General features: G+C 33.8%; 1 long non-coding RNA gene and 1 pseudogene across 2 annotated transcripts; both read right to left on the bottom strand.

Annotated features, from left to right (window-relative positions):
* Positions 1 to 6,969: 6,969 nt before the first annotated feature.
* On the bottom strand, positions 6,970 to 14,297 carry LOC132177922 (beta-amyrin synthase-like; annotated as a pseudogene). The gene is made up of 17 exons (XR_015911445.1): positions 14,089 to 14,297; positions 13,328 to 13,513; positions 12,102 to 12,191; positions 11,752 to 11,949; positions 11,305 to 11,389; positions 10,912 to 11,078; positions 10,345 to 10,536; positions 10,143 to 10,256; positions 9,451 to 9,570; positions 8,829 to 8,951; positions 8,638 to 8,736; positions 8,362 to 8,418; positions 8,031 to 8,221; positions 7,764 to 7,945; positions 7,442 to 7,549; positions 7,297 to 7,380; positions 6,970 to 7,182 (listed from the first exon to the last, which is right to left on the bottom strand). The product of XR_015911445.1 is annotated as a beta-amyrin synthase-like (transcript).
* Positions 14,298 to 18,081: 3,784 nt separating this feature from the next.
* LOC132177383 (uncharacterized) lies at positions 18,082 to 21,427 on the bottom strand. Its single transcript, XR_009439750.2, has 3 exons — positions 21,357 to 21,427; positions 18,418 to 18,501; positions 18,082 to 18,286 (listed from the first exon to the last, which is right to left on the bottom strand). It is a non-coding gene; the product is annotated as an uncharacterized LOC132177383 (long non-coding RNA).
* Positions 21,428 to 21,780: the final 353 nt, after the last annotated feature.

The following is a 21,780-nucleotide window of genomic DNA, read 5'->3' as shown; positions in this document are numbered from 1 at the left end:
ATGATCTAATTCTTAAAAGTTAGAATTGGTAATTATTATAGTTGGATTCTAACATATTTCTTGGCAACTTGGAAACAAAAACAAGCAACATATATAGCTGATCACCTATGGATTTGGTAAATTATTAGAGAAATACGTGGGAGTAGAAAGGAGGATGATCCCTCACAAGTTTGAAGTGCGAGCAAGAACTCTTTGTTATTAGGATGAAAAATCTCTCTCTCTCTCTCTCTCTCTCTGACATTATTATGTGTGTTTTTGAATAAATTTAAGGATAATTTATAAAGAAAAATGCAAAAGTGTTTAGTTTGAACAGTCTGGCTTGATTGAAGACTTGGCTGGTTAAGTTTGCTGAGTTCGAGCCAAGCTCAAATTTGGCTAGACTTTTAACCAGCCTAATTCGGATAAGAAATAATAAATTTATGTTTTGTCACATCATCCATAAGCTCTATAACCAATTGGCCCAATTCCATAAAAAGACTTAACAAGTCTCCAAAACGCACTTCAAACGAATCAAACCGTACAAACCACTGCTCTTTCCATATCAAGCCACCTCACCTACTCAAGATCTCTTATCAATTACTTGTAATTAATGTTTCCACCTACTACAATGACTTATGCAATTCCCTAATTCTCGGTTCTCTAGATTATGATCCTCTCCAGTTTATTTAAACAAGATAATATTCAATTAGTTATATTGGAAGAATATTTTTATCTTTTCACCTTTTGAAGAGACAAAAATACCCTCAAATATAATTAACTAGATACTATTATCCAGATCAAATGAATTGGGGAGGATCCTATCCCCCATTTTCTGGGCTTCCATGCTGAATGAATCCTAAAATTCTACAACTAATTTTTATTTTCAAGTCTTTCACGCAAAATAGAATCTTCTCCATTTCACTTAACAATGTACATGATGTTAATGTTAACACATTTTTTTAAAATATTAAATAATGTAAGGTTATGTATACTATTAAATGTGTGCAATAATTTTAAATCTTGATTATATTTTAGAGGGATAAATGCAAAATTAGTCCATGTGGTTGGCCTAAATTATAAATCACTCCCTGTAGTATAACAAATAATTTATAGATCCCTGTAGTTGAATTAAATTACAAATCACTCACTACGATATAAAAAATAATTTATAGATCCTCAAGGTATTCTAAAATAACAGTTTACTCAATGAAATCAATTTCCGTTATGTAACTTAACAAATTCTATCACTTTACCACGTCATACCCAATAAAAACGCGATAAGTGTTATTATTAATTTCTAACTTTCAAAAATAATAATTATGATTTTTCACATCATTTTACGACGTCATCTAATTTTACACATCAGTTATCATTCCACGTCATATCCTCAAAATTTTTTCCTATGCGTAACCCTCCCTCATCTTCATCTTCGTTAACCGCTTCACAAAATACAACCATCAAATTCTTACAAAATGCTCACAAATTGAGACGATAAAGAAGGCTAAAATTACAAACCATATATAGCAACACAGCTTAAACCATTACAAACCACTACTTTCTCCCTATGAAGCCACCTCACCCACTCGTGATCTCTTATCAATTACTTGTAATTAATGTTTCCACCTACTATAGGCAGTGCAACCAAACGGAAAAGCTTGTTTTTTGTTTTTCATGGGGGTGGTCACCGACAGCCAAGCCAATAATACCCTTCTAATTGTGCCTAGAAATATTAAAATATTGAGTAATGCTATAAGTTTTTTTAGAGTCTTTCTTACAGTCATTCTAAAAGTGATGTAATTTTTAAAATCACCGTTGAATTTGAGATGTGAAGACTTATAGCATTACTCATAAATATTTGATCAGAAAATGGTTGTTTGCGAAATGATTTTTAGTTGTCCCAACAAAGTTGTTTGTGCTGAAGATATAAGGTCTTTTCCACCCTTTCAGCTATCTTAAGCCTCCACGTACATATTCTTCCTTATCAGTTTCTTACTTTCTTTCAAACAAGTTTCACTACAAAAATTTCATGTTTTAGGGACGTTTGGTAATTAATGAAGTCTTTTTAACAAAACGACTCCGGCCACCATAGGTCATTTTAATAGTAAAACGACTCATCTCAAAAAAAGGGGTCGTTTTACTGTAACACGCTCCCAATTATATAATTGAGAACGTTGCTACAGTACTGCACACCCAATCAAATTTGATGATATATATTGCTACCACTTCTTTCTTCTCTTGTCTGTTTCATGCAGCTATATTATATACTGTGAGAGATAATATTCCAATCATATAATATATATGTAGTTATAATCAACATTAAACCAACCATAATCGTAACAAGTTTCATTAGAGGGCTGCATAAAATAGTCAGTCCTTTTTCCCAACGAAACCATTATTTTTGGGGCTCGCCACCTATGAGAAGTTAGATTATGAGAGAGAGACAATTAAAAGATAAAGTTAAACAACAAATTTGCTAGATTTAGCTATACACGTACTCGTTTAAATTTTGATTGAAATTGAAAAAAATTATGGTTAATGTCCATAATTTCAAATAACATCTTACATCAGTTTCGGTTGGCGAAGGATAATGGGGTGAATAATGGACCTTTTACGGACCCAACTATGGAAGAGAGATAGAAAAACCCCCCATGGCTAACACAAGGTGAATTGGGATATTGCGATTGATTCAAACCAGAAGTACATGGGCCTAGGGGTGATTATTAGGAATGATAAGGGGCTTGTTTCAGCAGCAATGAGTAGAACGTTGGAGACCTTACAAGATCCAGTCATTGGTGAAGCTATGAGGGCCTTGGTGTAGCAGAATTCTGCAGGGATCTCAAGTTCTTTGACATTATCCTTGAAGGAGATTCCAAGCAAGTTATAGATGCCATCACTGCTACGGGTTCCATGTGGTGAAAATATGGGCACATCGTGGGAGATACTCATGAAGTTTCGAAAGCCTTTAGAAGATGGGAAATTAGGCATGCAAAAAGAACGGCAAATGGGGCCACTCATGGTTTAGCTAAGGGTGCAATTAGCTAGGGTCTTAATTCTCCATTCTCTAAATTAGGACTATCTCTAGTTCATTTGAACTGAAAAATATCCAGTTAGTTATATTGAAAAGATATTTTTATCTTTTCACTTTTTGATGGATAAAAATACTCCTCCAATATAACTAACTAGATATTATACAGTTCAAATGAATTGAAGAGGATCCTATTCCCTGTTCTCTGGCTTCCATGCTAAATGAATCCTAAAATTCTACCACTGATTTTTATTTGTAAGTCTTTAACCTGCAAAATAGAATCATCTCCATTTCACTTAACAGTATACGTACATGATGTTAATGTTGTCACATTTTTTAAAATATTAAATAATGTAAGATTATGTACACAATTAAATGCGTGCAAGAATTTTAAATCATGATTATATTTTAAAGGGATAAGTGCAAAATTAGTCACTATGGTTGGCCACTTGGCCTAATATACAAATCACTCCCTATAGTATAACAAATAATTTATAGATCCCTGTAGTTGGACTAAATTACAAATCACTCACTGTGATATACAAAATAATTTATAGATTCTCAAAGTATGCCAAAATAACAGTTTACTCAATAAAATCAATTTACGTTAAGTAACTTAACAAAATTTGTCACTTTACCACGTCATACCCAATAAAAATGCGACAAGTGTTATTATTAATTTCTGAATTTTAAAAATGATAATTATGATTTTTCACATCAATTTATGACGCTATCTAATATTACACATCAATCATCATTTCACGTCATATCTCCAAAATTTTACCCCATGCGTAACCTTCCCTCATCTTCATCTTCGTTAGCTACTTCACAAAATACGACCATCAAATTCTTACAAAATACTCACAAATCGTGGCGAGAAAGATGAGTAAAATTACAAACCATATATAACACACCTCAAACCATTACAAACTACTACTTTCTCCCTATGAAGCCACCTCACCCACTCGTGATCTCTTATCAATTACTTGTAATTCATGTTTCCACCTACTATAATGACTTTCGCAATTTCTTAGACTTCAGATTTAATTTAGATTTCTTCAAATTTTCTAAAAATATAAGATTACCAGATTATCATGTCGTATACGATAGGCATATAACTAATTTAAGGTACGTATGATGTGACATCATGTTAATTAGTTAAACGGTAAGTTGACAACTAAACTTATTTATAAGTGTGTGGAAAGTACTTAATAATATAATTGTTGAAAATTAGAGACCTAAGACTGAATTGATTATTAATCATTTGTTTGGAGTTAGGTGAGAAGAGACGATGACTCGACCTGCATGCATTTTAATGCAATTAAGTTCGTGATAGAGCAAATTCATCCATATATATAATTAAGGCAGTGCAACCAAACGAAAAAGCTTGTTTTTTGTTTTTCATGGGGGTGGTCACCGACAGCCAAGCCAATAATACCCTTTTAATTGTGCCTAGAAATATTGAGTAATGCTATAAGTTTTTTTAAAGTCTTTCTAGATTCATCCCAAATATAATGTGACTTTTAAAATTACCGTTGAATTTGAGATGTGATATATTGACTTTTGATCTATTGATGATTTTAAAAGCCATATCACATTTAGGATGGCTCTTGGAAAACACTAAGAAGACTTATAGCATTACACAAAAATATTTGTTTAGAAAATGGTTGTTTGTGAAATAATTTTTAGTTGTCCCAACAAAGTTGTTTGTGCTGAAGATATAAGGTCTTTTCCACCCTTACAGCTATCTTAAGCCTCCACAATTCCTTATCCTTCTTACTTTCTTTCAAACAAGTTTCACTACAAAAATTTCATGGTTTAGGGACATTTTGTAAGGAAGTCTTTTTAACAAAACGACTCCGGCCACCATAGGTCATTTTAATAGTAAAACGACTCATCTCAGAAAAGGGGACCGTTTTACTGTATAGTAACACGCTCCCAATTATATAATTGGGAACGTTGCTACAGTACTGCACATCCCAATCAAATTTGATGATATATATTGCTACCCCTTCTTTCTTCTCTTGTTCGTTTCATGCAGCTATATTATATACTGTGAGAGATAATCTTCCAATCATATAATATATATGTAGTTATAATCAACATTAAACCAACCATAATCGCAACAAGTTTCATTAGAGGGCTGCATAAAATAATCAGTCCTTTTTCCCAACGAAACCATTATTTTTGGGGCTGGCCACCTATGAGAAGTTAGATTATGAGAGAGACAATTAAAAGATAAAGTTAAACGAAAATTAATTAAAAAATATTAAACACTAACAAATTTGCTAGATTTAGCTATACACGTACTTGTTTAAATTTTGATTGAAATTGAATAAAATTATTGTTAATGTCCATAATTTCAAATAACAGCTTACATCAGTTTCGGTTGGCGCAGGATAATGGGGTGAAGAATGGACCTTTTACGGACCCAACTATGTAAGAGAGTTAGAAAAACCCCCCATGGCTAACACAAGGTGAATTGGGATATTGCGATTGATTCAAATCGGAAGTGCATGGGCCTAGGGGTGATTATTAGGGATGATAAGGGGCTTGTTTCGACAGCAATGAGTAGAACGTTGGAGACCTTACAAGATCTAGTCATTGGTGAAGCTATTGGGGGGGGGGGACCCTTGGTGTAGCAGAATTCTGCAGGGATCTTGAATTCTGTGCTCACATTAGTAATTAAGTGAAGTTAATCAATTTTTGTGCTCACATTCTCTAATATTATGTTTTTAATCAATTTTTGTTCTCACATTCTCTACAATTCTGAATCCGTCACTAACCCACTGATTATGAGATACTCTAAGGGTTGTTGTTTTTTTCCCCTCTAAAGGGTGGGTTTGAGCCAACTATTGTTGTTTTTACAGCACCTTGTCTCTTCAATTTGGAATATTATTGACAAATAAGCATTTTTGTCCATTCAGTAACCTTAGAAGACAAGAGTACTGGTACGTTCACATTTCTTTTCAAAAGTTTGTGATTGACTGCCCATCCATTTTTCGTTAAATTAAGTTGATTAGAAAAAAGAAAAAAAAAAGAAAAAGGTTTGTGATTGACTGCAATGAAGGAGGTGACAAAATTCCAGCTCTATTGGTAAATAGAATCTTGTTTTGCGTATGTTAAAGGAATAAAATGTATACTTGTAGTTACTTAAAATTATGGACAACAACAATAATTTTATTGAGTTTCAATCAAATTTTAAACTCAATAATGTTATTGAATTTATCAATAATACAACTCAGTTCGTTAATATTTTCTAGATTTTTTTTTTTTTTTTAAATTTTTAAATTTTTAATTTTTTTTAATTTTATGATACGAATTGAAGGTACGTAAAAGTAATTTTGGCCACTCAAAACATACATTTATCACACGCATGTTCATAATGTGTTTGGTAGCTTAGAATATTGAGGAGATCGAGGGAAAGAAAATTACATTTTGTATTGCTTATGTTTTACACTGTTTTGGATTTGAAAACTTCGAGAAATTTACCTCAATTAGCTTAGTGCTAATTATACATATTAGGTTCAAATGATTGGATAGCTTTGTTTCCTCACGTCCCAAATGAAGAAAAACTCGTCCATTAAATTTTTGGAAGGCTTCAACTCTTAATAGATTTTGATAATTTGGGGTTCAAATTATGTGTAGGGTGGTACTAGGAAGGAATTTGAAAATCTGGAGTAGTGGAAGTTAAGATCATAGTGACTTAGCTGCTCAAACTTGAAATGGATGTTGGAAGTTGGAGAGAAGATTATGTGTTGTAGAACTACATAATTTGGTATAAATTATCGAACATTATTCATTATTATGTTTAATTATAAATCACATTAAATACATGTGCATATGGGCCACACTTTAATATAATTAGGAATTTCTTACATATTATTTGCAGGTACAACATTTTATAATATTCCTTAATCCCATCTGTCTTTGGTGGCTTTGTGTTTAGACACTTATTACACACGTACATCAACACAGCTGCTAAAGAGAAAGTAAAAGAATTAATAATTGGCTTTCTTATTATAGTGGTTGAGCTATATAGTTCACTAATTGATTCAAATTTTTTTGGATGGCAATGGGACACGATTGCAGTATTCTGCAAGAGCCCACAAGGGGAAAATATCTCTGTATGCTGCATAGTGAAACATACAATTCTTTAAGTAGACTCCAAGTATTTCCTGTATGAAAGAGTGATCAATGGTTACAAAGCTTTGGAGGTAAAATTCAAACATAATATATATATAATTCAACATACTCTTTCTGAACAAAATTCATGTTTTAAAGAGAGGTACCTGTTGAGGAAAATCGCCATCTTCCAGTTGAGAATTAATTATCAGCTTTGCTGACCGATGAAGAGGTGTTGGGTCTCTTTCAGCCTATTGCAGATACAATTTTAACGTCAGAATATGCAGGATCAAAGCATAGGACAATAATGACAGCATAATATAAACAACGGATTCTTATCTGTCCAGCATGAATGAGACCCATCATTGCCCATGCAGTGTGTACCAAATTTGATCGGTTTCCTTCAAGAGGTACATATTCCTATATAATCAAGTACAAAGTGTTTATAATTTTATTATCTAGCATTTGCAAAATCTTAGAAAGACAAAACATGTTGTTAAAGGTTCTTAAATTGTTGTCAATGATGTAGATTGAGAGTAAAAGATAATGAAAAACTTAATGATATTTGGAAATAAAGATGAAAAAAGAGAGTAGAATTAAGAGGCTTTTAGCATTATATGTGTTAAAACATTACCTTGGTTGGGCATGAGAGATAGCTCTCTCCCCAACCACCATCATCTCTTTGTGCTCTGAGTAGAAAATCAACAGCTCTGCGCATAGCTGGACAATTGTTGTAAGTCTTGCCAGCTGCGCGCAGCCAATCCTCCAAGTGCCAACCATGTACCGTATGTGAAGCAAATTCCCCAATTTCCATACCTGTGGAAAAATGCTTAATCATGAAATAGATATCAAAACAGACAAATGTCAAAATATTATCTAATAAACCAGTGGAAGAACATACCATGAACCATCAAGCATCTGTATGTCTTGAATGAACTGTGCAGCATTTTCTATGAAATCTTCGATCTCTTCCTTCCGGTGCCCGGGGTATAACTTCTTAAACAAAACTAAAGCTTGGATTGCTGATCCAGTGCACTCAACATACTCATGCTCAATGACAATGTCCGAGAAGAATTCTGTGGGATTAAGCAGCTAATGAATAAACAAAAAAAAAAAAGAGAGAAAATTTCCATTAATATATGATAAAAAGCATGAATTTAGAAGCGCTAAGTAGTTTTGAATTATTCCCATAAGCATATTTCAAGGCCATTTCAATATGTTAAGGGACTTACTTCCAACCATTTTTGGGCTTCTGCTGGTTCCCAGGCAGATAAACCACCATTTTTACTCTGCATTAAGCCATACAATAGAGCTTAATGATATGAATGCAATGAAATATTTAAAACAATCACTCTAAGTGTTGGGCCTTACTTATTAAGGGGTAGTTTGAGCCTACACGTGAGGAAAAATGTTTAAATATTATTTAAATAATTAAAACTAATCATTTTTTTATCAACTTATGTTTTTGAGATTACTAGTGATTTAATAATGTGAAAGTTAATCCTTACCTGTAGAGAAAGTATCACATTTATAGAATCATAAAATTGCTCAGGTTCCATTTTATCACCTACAATCTTTGGTGGCTTTGTGGATAAAAGCATGCAACACTGAAATATAGGAGAATTTAGTGAGGAACACGTTAATTACGGAGAAGATTCAACACTTTACCCCATTGACGCATTTAAACAAAATTAATTACCTTCAAAGCTTCTGCAGTGCAATCAGAAACTTGCCATCCCTGGTCATGATCAGAAAAAGTCCATGCTCCTTTCAAAATGTGACGGCACATGCTTTTAAAGTCTCTAGAAGGGTTGTCCTTGACCTTTACAATTTTTAAGATAAAGTGGAGTAATTAGTCTGAATGAATATTGCATGGTATTTATTTTTCGGGGTTAAATACTTTATTAGTACTTAGGTTTGCTGTTTTTTATTTTTTTCCCACCTAGGGGAAGCTGAAGCTACCCCAGATTGGCCTTGGGTCACCCCCAATGACCAAAATGGGGGTGGCCGGCCACCCTATGAATTTTTCAATTTTTTTTTTAGGGTTAGTTTTTTTATTTTATTAGACACGTGGCATTTCTTTTGTGACGACACGTGACACTCTATTAGTTTGGGCTAACGGAACCTAACAGAGGTACTAAGTTGGTTTTTTCTCATAAGTCAAGTACTATTTGTAACTGTTTTGGAATCCTAGGTGGGAAAAAAATAAAATAAAAAACTGTGAACCCAAGTACTAATTAAGTATTTAACCCTATTTTTTAAGCAAAAAGGTATACTTGAGGATTGTGGTGAAGAGATGAATTCAAAATTGAAAATCAAACCTGAGATTTCTTGAAGAAGTCATGCCCTCTCGCAAGTGTAGGTCCAATTTCGTCGATGAGATTACTAGCAAGTAAAGCTTGAATAGCAAAACCGGTATCCCATAGTTGACTTCCACAACCCTTCATACAAATGGCATATAGCAAAGACTTAAGACTTATAGACATTTATTTTTTTTTATTTTTTTTTATTTTTAAGGTTGGAGGGGGAGACTAATTGTGGTTATTTTACCTGGGAGTGACCATATAGTAGCACCAACCTGCGGGGGACTACTCAGAAGGGACTCAGATGGTGAAAACCGCAGGCGTACCCTCAAGACCAGCCAAGCCATAGCTTAACTACTCACCCCATCAGGGCATCAATGGGAACCAAGGCGGTTTATACTAATCAGGCATAGGGATTCTTCATTGTGGAGATTCGAACCCACACCGGCACACCCTAGTACTTACCTAATCACTTGAAAATTTTCTTGGACCATTGAACCACCACCCTTGATGGTTATGACTTATAGACTTGAAGTTAGAAAAATAGAACTTGGGGGTTTTATATTCAAGTTTGAATTGTTCTATTTACAAAAGAAATTCAATTTAAGAAATCTCGTCATTCATAGTTTAATATGAAGTGAAATTCAAATTTTCAACAGATAGTCAAAAGGTTCTGCAAATGTTTTTGCAGAATATGCATACTAATTAACCTGCATCTTGATTCCATCTTCAGCGACCCATATGTAATCTGGGATCCTAGCAATATGCTTCTTAAAATGATTTCCATTTGGATCTTCAACCCAACAAGCAAGCATACATAGGACCTGTTCAATGCAAATAGCTTTAGGAGTATTGTTATATAGCCCAAATAGATGTTCTCCATAGCTTCCTTTGATTGTTTGATAATATTACCTTTTCCACGCATCCAATTGTGACGTATCGACTATTCTCATCTTCATAATGAATGTGCTTCATTGTTACTTGAAGAGCTTTCTCTCTTACCAAGTTGTTAAAGGGCCAACGAGTGGGAAGAGGCTCAGTGCATACGTATAGACTATCCCAAAGTAAATCTTGTATCAAAGGATGAGGATAGTAGAGATCCTCCTGTAACAATAGTATATTGCATAATCAATGCATGCATTGGAAGATGTTAAAATGCTACTTATCCTAAAAGCTTAAGCTGATAAGAAGTGATGGATTTAATTTTTCAATTTATATTCTAACACTCTCTCTCATGTGTAGGTTCAAACTTCTCCTTATTAATTAATAAGTGAGGCCTAACGTATGAAGTATTTAATTAAAATGAGAGATATGAATGATGAAGACAAGGTTTGAACTCAAGACTTTTGTCTTGATATCATATTAAAAGCTTAAGCTGATAGAAATAAATGAATTTAATTATTTAATTTATATTCTAATAAAATAATGTTGAAAAGCATATGTAGCAATGAGAGAGTATCAACAATGAGAAAAATTTACCTTTGCACAGAGATGACGCACCTTCTTCCAGTTAATTTTGTTGTAAGGTTGAGTGTAGAGTTCCTCTCTCAATTGAAGAATGAGAGGTGTGATTGGGCCTACAAACCTTTTCCCATAAAGGTATGACATGGGCAGGTACACCAAGTGGCAAAAGCACCACATTTTGGCTGTATTTTAGGGGAAAGGAAATTGATAAGCATCATGTAGCAAGTTTAATTATCAAAAAGAAGAAAGTAAAACCTCTACCTAACAGAGGCTTTCAATTAAAAATTGAATTTAATTTTCAATATTAGATTAAATGATTTAAAAAAAATTCCATTATGCACTAAGGATCTAAAGTACATTGGCATTTTCAGGAATTAAGTATAATGTAGTAAGCATATATGTACAAACCTGGATGAATGGGAAGAAATGAAGGAAGCATCCAAAATTCCGGAGGCATTGGGTTGGTTCCAATCCACTCGAACACACCAAGTATCTACAACAAAGCGAAAAATGCATATAAGAGTTAATTATCAGCAAACAATCATCACGCATAATGAAAATTTTGTTTCACTTTGTTGTAATTTTTATTTCAATTAGACAATAGTGTACTTAAGATTTTTCATTTAGTTCAATTTTGTGTTCTAAGCTCGAACCGAAAATTTACCAGTTTGAACTAGCCAGTGGAAGAAGTAATCTCAAGTTTGACAAAACTTGCCGTTCCAAGATTAATTTGTATTAATTCGGTTCCAACTTATTCTTGTATTTAGTGGATGAGTTTTCTGGGTTTGGTCATCTCGGAATAGTTTTACTATTGAATATATAGTTACTCAAAAGATTTATGAAACATGATCATACCGAAAGCCAAGTCTTTCCCCAAGAAGGTATGTGTGTTACACCACCATGATCAAGGACCCACTTTCGCGCTCTTGCATAACCATTGTCCTGACCACCATCGGGTCCTTCCCCAAGTATACGCATACAAATGTAGCCGAGAGCCGTGCAAAACATGGTACTGTGGCCCTCTATGTGTAATCCCCACCCACCATCTTCATTCTACATATAATTAATATGCAAAATTTGCAGCATACTTGTTAAACGTACATGACAGCTTAAACACACGCACAAAAGAAAAGGAATCAAGTACTTCAACAGAAAAGCTAATCCTATTTGCATAATTAATATGTGATGGTTCCAAGAATATGCACCTGATGATAGTATATGTATCGAAGGATTTCCTTTTGATACTCTGCAGGGAACACAGTATTAAGATGCCCTGTAATGTACAAACACATTACCTGCATTTTTTGGGGTTAAAAGAATACAATTAACAGTTTCATCAAAATGAAAACCAACAAGTCGAAGGTAGGCATGCATGTCCTCATAGATCCAATGATACTATTCATAGTCTGGTCTATCTTAGAAGATGTTTTAGAGATTTAGTAACTTAAAAAAATTAATTTTAGACGAGGCAGGATAAAACTAAAAAAAAAAAAAAAAAAATTCTTAAGGTAAAAATTTAATGGGTAAAGTCTATATATCTCTCTAAAACTACCACCCAATTGACAATGTCCTCCCAAACTTTTAATTATGACAATATCTCTCCAAATTACCAAAACATTGTCAATGTCCTCCCAAGACTAGTAAAAAGATAAAAATGCGTCTATAAATTCCTCAATGAGACAAAAATACCCCTATAAAATACAAAAAATAAAAATAAAAATTTATTTTAAAAATACGATTTTAAAATTTTTTTTTATTATTAAAAATGAAATTTTTTATTTTTTTAAAAACCAATTTTTATTTATTTATTTATTTTTAAATTGGAATTTTTTTCTTTAGTCTGTTTTAAAAAAACGATTTTTTTTTTTTAGATGGAAATTTTTATTTAAAAAGCTTTTAAAACAACAATTTAAAAAAAAAAACGAAATTTTTTAATTTTTTTCTTATAAAAAGGATTTTTTTAAAAAACAAATTGGCCACCCCTTGTAATTTTTTCTTAGAAGTTTTAGTATTTTTTTTTTAATTTTTTAATTTTTTTATTTTTTTAAGGGTAATTTCGTTATTGGAGGAACATTGTCAATTTTTAGTAGTTTGGAGGGACATTGTAACAATTGAAAGTTATGAGAGACATTGTCAATTAGGTGGTAGTTTGAGGAGGGAATGTAGACTTTTCCCAAAAATAAAATTTTGGAGGTTCAATCCATTAAAAAAAAAAAAAATTGAGGTAATTTGAAAATTTTTAGGGGAGTAGCGCCCCAAGGCTTGGGTAGTTCTACCCCTGATTAGTAAAAGCCGTTATGTTGTTGATGATTTGTCTTGATGTCACAAAAAGTTTCTTGGTGTATATAATTTTTACGTAAATATATATAATGATGACATTGGAAAAAAATAAAATAAAATAAAATTGTTAACGATTATGCATGAGTCTTACCAAGGGGGGACGGAAATACAAGTTGCCAGAATTTTCAGCAGGCCAATGGCCATCACTGGCCTGCAAAGCAGAAAAGAAGTGGACGGCCCTTCTTAGTGCAGCTGTGGCCTTTTCATATGTGATTTCCTCTCCATCCTCAACTTTTACTGGGGGAATTGTTTGTTTGAAGTTTTTCTCCTTAAGAAACTGCAATCATTTTGACAAAGAAATGAGCATATATATATTATAGTAAACAATTTCTGAATTATTAGATATCTCATGATATTTTGAATTTTAAAGCCGCAAGATTACAATATATCATGATATTATGAATATTTTATATAATATTTATACGACTACTGGATCTGATACAAATTTAGTATTAAATCAACATGTTACAGTTAAGAGATCTAATTTGTTTAATTAAATGGTTTGAATTAAGGTTGATCTATATAATTTTATACCATATTTCGACATGAGCCGAATCCGACACACAGTATAGGGCTAGTACTAATTATTGACATGACCCGTGAACTTACACGAACTTAATACTAAATTAGTTAGTTAGTTAGGGTTGAGCCATTGATAAGTTTAATTGGTTTAATTAAATTGATCGGGTTAGAATTGATTGGGTTAGTTTTATACTTGTATATCGACACAACTCAAACCTCATGTAAACACGAATTGTTACCCCTACTCTACGGCAAAGATTTTGATGCAGGAAAGTAGGTGTTTTTAGTATGTATAGATCATAGAAAGAGAGAGGATGAGGGTACGTATACCTGCATTCGCCATATGAGATCATTGCTAGGTTTCACGTGAAACCGGTTCTCGTAGAAATTTTGACGAGCCTCTTCAACCTGAGCCCTCTCTTCTAGGGTACCAGCCTCAGGGTCAAACTCCCATGTCTGCCTTCCAACAAAGTTGTTTGTGGTGAAGATATAAGGGCATTTTCCACCATCTGCTATCTTAAGCCTCCACATATTCTTCCTTATGATCACTTTTTTCCAAACTAATTTGAGCCAAAAAAAAAAAAAAAAAAAACCGATTACGAAAACCTTTTATAGAATTGCAATAAGGCCGATTGAGGATGTGCCAACTTTGGGTGTTCATAATTGCATGGCATCTACTAACCAACTGTATTTCACTATTTTGTGGGGTGGGCATAAATCATCAACTTGCATGCATGGATGAGCCAGTTATCTATAGTGGGGTCCATTATTTTGGTGTAGTGTTATGTTCACATTTATTCGTTCATATGTTATATCCACGTTATTTCAAATTTGATTAGAACTCAACAGGGGCGGAGTCAGCTTTGAATTTATGGGGATTCAGGGCCAAAATTTTTTTAGGGATAGACTAATTGGCAAAAAATACCTTAAATTATTATTTTTTCCTTAATTTTTTTTTTTCTTGTAATTTGGGGGGGGAAAGGGGACCAAGGCCACTATCGATCCCCCCCTAATCCGTTTTTGTCTAAAATTATTGTTTTTCGTAATTTCAAGTAACTACAATGATATATTATATTCAATTAAAATATGAACCACAAGATCTCTCTTTACCAAAAGAGCTGGAGTTTTGTGGCCTCCATCATTTCAGTCAATCACAAACTGTTGAAAAGAACAGTGAACGTTGCACTCTTGTCTTCGAGCACTCACGTCCGACTCAACAAATATTTAGTTAAAATTTAGCTAACAAACACATTTTTCTATTTTAATTATCAACCTTTTCAAATCACTTATATCCGGCTCAACATTTTAACTATTTACTTTTACTTTTTTATTTAAAAAATATATATCTATATATATATATATATATTTTTTTATCTACTTTCCCAATTCTCAATGAAGAGAGTGAGCAAGATTACTTTTATTATAAATATAAATAAGGATTTGTTGAGCTACAACACTGTAGCTCCTCAACAAATCTTTAGTCATTTTATTGAGCCGATTAAAATTAAAATTAAAATTAAATTTTTTTTTTTTAAAAAAAAAAAAACCTAATTTATTGAAGCCAATGTGAATGCTCTTAGGGTACTGAATGAAAATGTACTTATTTTTTATGATGTGAAATCATGAAGTATAGGGATGCTTTCTATTTTTTATGAGCCATATATTAATACCAAAATTCCTTTGTCTAAGGTACATCTGTTTTACTATACAACTAATCAAAAAGAAAGAAAAAAGGAAAATGACATGTAAAATTAATTTTTGGGTAATTAGGAATTAACGATTCCTTCTATAAAGAGAAAAATGGTAACAACTCCCTTATTTTTCTGGAAATTTGCATTTACAATGGGTTTTTGTTTTTATTTTTTCTGTGGGTCAGCTAAAAAAAATAAAAATAAGTTCATGTGGAAAAAAACGTTGACAAAATCTGTTAATGTGTCACAGCAACATCAATCATATTGTTACACATGGCATTTAAATTAAAAATAGCTAGAGAAATGATTGAGCAGCCCCTCGGACAAAAGCTGCATGTCCCTCCTCCATTGCGAGGGGATTCCATCTTCAGCATCCATCCATGCATGACGTTCATTTTCAAGCCAGAGATCTTAATTTGTTCTCTTAGCAAGACTAGCAATTGCATAGAATGATATAAAATATAATAACATCCTCTCTCAAACTCAAGATGCAAGCTTGAGTTTGGAAAAAAGAAAGGGAAATAAAGAGAGTTCTTTTTTTTTTTTTTTGGGTCGCCGGAGTAGTGGCTGGAGAGTGGCGGCCTGAGACGGAGGACAACGGCAATAGAAGCTGGCAGTGGCTGGTGGTGGCAGTGAATGACTTAGGCCATGGACTGGGCCTAAGACTTGAATTGGAGCCGTATAGAATAGGCTAAGTTGGACCGGTTTGATTGAGACAAAATAGGCCAAAACCCATGGACCATTGCATATGGTTTGACCTGAAAATGATATGAACTGGGTCTAACTCGTTGAACCAAGTTGACTAATTTGAACTGGTTAGATAGATTGACCAGGTTGGACCGGTTTAGAACCTGATGATCCGGTTAGAAACCGGTTTTGGATCAAGTTGGAGATGACTTTATTTGAACCCGATAAACCGGTTAGAATCCGGTTTTGGAGCGCCTTGGATGGATCCGGTTGGACCGGTTTAGCAAGTGGGCTGGTTACATGGGCCAAAATGGCCGAAACCCGTGTATCGTTGAATGGGTCGGTCTGGCCCGAAAGAGAAGATCCGATTCTAACCCGTTGGATCGGGTCGAAAATATTGGATCCGGATGAGTTTGAATTTATTTATTTATTTTTTGGATCTGACACGTGGCAGAGGGCTAGGACTGACGTGGTGCGCTCTCTGAGGGACACGTGGCAAATATAAAGAGCAAGGAGCGTCTGGCACGTGGGAGATGCTGCCGGCGCGTGAAAGACTGACAGAAGCTTCCGGAGGCGCGTGGAAACTTAACCCGTTGAGATATCTTCAGATCTAGACTCGGAATCGTCTGATCACTATCGTCTGGAGTGGAGCGTGTAGCACCAACTAGGGCAATGGTGGTGCGTGGGTTCATAGGCAGTTTCTCCTAGCAGCGTGTGGGAGTGCGTGCAAGTCTGGAAAGGACTGAAATTGCACAAATCCATCGATTTGGGGCCGAGACACCCCGTTTGGTGGTTATTCGGCCGAGAGGAGTCACAGTGGTGGCGCGTGTGACACTTGCAGGGACTGTCGGATGTGCGTGGAGGCGCGTGGGACAGCTGATGGTAGTGGATCTTCCATAGATCTGTAGATTTGTGACTCGCAAGCATGAATCTAGGATAAATTTTCCTAGATGAAGTTACGTTGAAGGCGTGAAAGAGATTTTGAGTGAAAAACTGCTTGGCGGCGCGAGGACTACCGGAAAAGGGAAGTTGCTGGCGGGAGCGTCGGAAAATGTCAAAGACGTTAATTGGAAACCACAAGAAAGTGGCTCTGATACCATGTTAAATAGCTTTGATACCATGTTAAATATATTGTTGAATATATTGGGATGGCAGCATGAGAGTGGGAAGAGGGAGAGCGTAAGGAAACAATGGACTATATTGTATTGGTAATGATTGGTTGTATTATTGTGATTACAAAGGCTTCTATATATAGAGAGACTATGAGTGATAAGCAAGAAACCCTAAACTGAACCCTAGAACATATAAAGCAACTAGAATAATATAAAATATTCTAACAAGTCCATTTGAAATGTCCAAAGGGGTGATTTAGACACTCTCAAAGAATGTCTTATGAGTGACCAAACCATCCTAATAGCCAAAACGAGATTGTTCGCACAAAAGGGCGAAACTAGAACTTGAAAGAGGGATGGACAATTTTTTTTTTTTTTTGTTTAAATGATCCAAAAAGAATACTCATAAAAATATATATTTTGGGAGCTTTTTAAAAATGTTGGGAGGCTTCAACCTCCCACCCGTTAAGGTAGTTTTGCTCCAGTTCTGTTCGACCACCCTGCGGAGAATGGACAATACTTTTTGTAATTGGAATTTCTGCTTTTATTTTTTCCTCTCGCGAGGTACTGATCGGTACCCCTCAACCCTCTCAAGTAAAACTTAATTTACCTTATTTATTTCTCTCATCAAAATAAAATCCGTTCCAATTTTAATTTTACAAATAATTTCTTATTTAGAGTAAATTACCAAATACCCGTAATTATGTTTAATATAAATCACAATAAACACATGGCATATGGGCTACACTTTAATATAATTAGGGAATTTCTTACATATTAGTCTCAGGGCACAACATTGTATAATATTCCTTAAGAGAATTAACTATTGGCTTTCTTATTGGTGCTTCTCACTACAAAAAAAAAAGGGATAGTTCCTTAAGATCTTATATATAGTTCACTAATTAATTCAAATTTTTCTGAATGGCAATGGGACACGTACGCTTGCAGTATTCTGCAAGAGCCCACAATGGGTGAGTTTCTCTGTACGTACGTTCCATAGTGTATAATACAATTCCTCAAGTAGACTCCAAGGATTTCCTGTATGAAAGAGTGATAAATGGTTAGAAAGCTTTGGAGGTAAAATGCATGCATAATATACTTCAAAGTTGGGTTATTTTTCTTTGCTCCCTATTCTTTCTGAATTAAATGCATGTTTTAAAGAGAGGTACCTGTTGAGAAAAATCGCCATCTTCCGGTTGAGAATTAATTGTCAGCTTTGCTGCACGATGAAAAGGTGTTGGGTCTCTTTCAGCCTATTGCATATACATTAATTTTAACATCATAATATGCAGGATCAAAGAGTATTTTAATAGCTTAACCCGTTAAGCTTTTATAGTTCACTTTAATCATTCTTAATTTAAAAAGTGATATTTTTCTTCAGAAAAATGGCCATTGTTTTTTTTTTAAAATGGTCATTATTCTGAAGAAAAATATTATTATTATTTTTTTAAAAAAAAATACCAAATGAAAAAAATGACAACATAGGGTGTTATTAGTTCTTAACTTTTTTATTTATTTTTTATTTTGTTTTTTTTTTAGATGACCATATAAGAGAAAAGTTGGGCCGAACTTATGTTAAAAAGTTGTGTCTCTATCATTTTTTTTTCACAATAGCTTTCCTTACCTTATCCTATACTATTAAAATATTATTTTTTTACAAAATACAAGTTTCCTACCTACTCCTACTTTTTTCCCAAAATCCCAACACAATCCCAATTAAAGGTAAAAAGATGAAAGATGAGAAAGAAAAGAAAAATGCTTATATTAAAATAATGTATATGGAACCATTTTTGGTTCCCTACACATTGCGGAATACTGTAGCAACCTTGAGTGTTGGCTAAAAGTAGGAAATCTGATGTAAGTTTTTGTAATTTTTTTACATTTTTTAAAAAAAAAAACATAAGGAATGGAATGGCATATAGGCATCTACTGTTACTGCTCTTAGGCCAATGATCTAGTATACAAAGGGATTTTGTTAATTAGACTGACCAAAAGGTGGTTCGGTTGAGCCACTCCTTAGCCAGCCGCCCATTTGGCTAAGAAGATTTCCAGCAAACTCCCTATAAGGGAATTTGTTCCCTAAGTTTAGGGAATATATCCAAAAAAATCGCAAAAAAAATCTCATAGCAGGCTCCCTATATGAATCCTAAACATTAAGATTGTTACAGTGGAACCCAACGTTTTGGGTTTCACTATTGCAATCCTTATGATTATTAAAATAAATAAAAAATGATTCTTTCTCTTTTCTCCTCTCATATATATAATATAATTAAAAATAAATAAATAGTTTAATGATATAGGGAATGATTAATGGAACTTATTGAGATGTATTTTGATATAAAAAAGTAAAAAATAATTTTAATATTTAAATATAAGAAAAATGACGAAAAAATTGATGAAAATGCTCTAAGGGTGGCTAGAGCATTTCTTTGTTTCTTTAATAAATATTTTAATAGTGATTCTTCTTCCTCCACAAAAATTAAGGAACTGCTATTCCTTTTAGAAATACGCTAGCTTTAAAAATCATTTCCCAAACAACCATTTTCTAAACAAATATTTCTAGGCACAATTAAAAGAGTACTGGCCTGGCTGTCGGTGACCAGTACCCCCATGCATGAATTGAATAACAACAAACAAAAGTTTTCGTTTGGTTGCACTGCCTTAAATAGATGATCAATTTGCTCTACCACCGATTCTTATCTTGTACGAACGAACTTAATTGCATTAAAATGCATGTCGAGTCAGCGTATCTTCTCACCCAACTTCACACGCTAAGTCAATAAGTTGGTGTGAATAGCCGGCCCTACAGAAAACCTATTGGGAAAAAATCTGTGGGGACCTACTACCCACATTTTTTTTTTTTTTTTTGAAGTTTTTCCAACCAGTCCAGTGACTCTTTCCATTTGCTGCCTCCGTCTGCCTTCTATTGCATGTGATGCACCACTTTTCGCTTTCTCGTAATCAGTTGGATTTCAAATCAAGTTTTTCAAATCTAAATATAGTTTTCTTAACTAGTTTTGCTCAGCGATGCACAAGTCCACCATGCTTTCCAGCTCCTCACCTGCCTATCAGCACAAAACAACTCCATCTCGTCCACCACGCACCAGTCAGTGCGTTTCGCCTCCCGCATCTCGGTTGTTGTAGCTATTTGCGGTCTTTTTATTTATTTATTTATTTTTAATAAGGGTTTGACTTCTTTTTAAATCTACTTTCATAAGCGATCTTTGGGGTGAAGATTTTTTATCCTGACTTTTGAGTCGAGGAGAATTTGTTTCAGTGTGAGGGTTTACTCCTATGGCCTAAAAAATAAAAGTAGGAAATATGGATTACCTATTTATTAGATTGAGTACGCCTGCAGCAGATCTTATTCTATAACTGAAGTTTGACATGGGTTAGCAAATGTTGAAGTCATATTTAGGACTCAATTGTATGTTTTTAATGTTTGTCTCTATGATGTTATAACCTCATAGCTAAATAATAAATAAAAACTTCACACATTAAGTGACATGTGGAGATCCAATTTCGTTTGAGAATGCTAAGTGACATACTTATATAAGTGATTAATACTAAATTAGAAAAAAAAATGATTAATGGTCAATTCAGTCTTAGGTCTCTAATTTCAACAATTATATTTCAACACAATTTTAAATAAGTCTAGTTGTCAACTTACTGTTCAACTAATTAACAACATGATGTCACACAATATGCCTATCGTATATGACATGGCACCCGCTGTACGTTCAAAGTGACAAATAAACATTAAATAAAAAAGATAAGAGTGGATTGTGGAAGGTGGACAATCCAATTTCCCTACCGGTGAGGGTGGATGAACCCCTCTAAAGGTGAGGGTTTCCCACACTCTAAAGGTGGGAATAGGATCTTCTCCGGTTTATTATTGGAGGAGTATTTTTGTTTTCTTATAAAATAAAAAGATAAAAATACTCTTCAAATATAATTAACAGAAAATAATCATAATTTCTAAAGATGAGGGTTGGTAATCAGATCCCATGGCAAGTTGGAACAAAAACAAGCAACATATATATATCTAATCACCTACGGTAAATTATTAGAGAAATATGTGGGAATAGAAAGGAGGATGTTCACTCACAAGTTTGAAATGCAAGCAAGAAATCTTTGTTGTTAGGACGACGACTTCGTTCCAGGCATCTTCACTAAAAGCTCTCTCTCTCTCTCTCTCTCTCTCTCTCTCTCTCTCTCTCTCTCATTATTATGTGTGTATTTTTGAATAAATTTAAGGATAAGGAGAAACTTCATAAAGTCCCCTTGAACTTTTAGCCGTTTTGACATACCCCCTTGAATTTTCAAAACTCTCACTTAGGCCCAATGAACTTTGGTTTTCTCTCACTTTGGACCCTTTTAATATTAAACTACATTGTTTTGGACTTTTTATACTCATTTTACCCTTCCCTAAAACTACGTCGTTTTGTGTCCTAAAATTACACCATTTTGAGCTTTAAAATTACATCACCACCCAACCCAAAACGACGACATTTTGAGCATAATATTAAAAA

Source organism: Corylus avellana, chromosome 2 (assembly GCF_965113065.1).
Source record: "Corylus avellana chromosome 2, dhCorAvel1.hap1.2, whole genome shotgun sequence".
Lineage (NCBI taxonomy): Eukaryota > Viridiplantae > Streptophyta > Magnoliopsida > Fagales > Betulaceae > Corylus > Corylus avellana.
The sequence above is the reverse complement of the archived record's forward strand: the minus strand, read 5'-3'. Positions and strand labels throughout refer to the sequence as shown.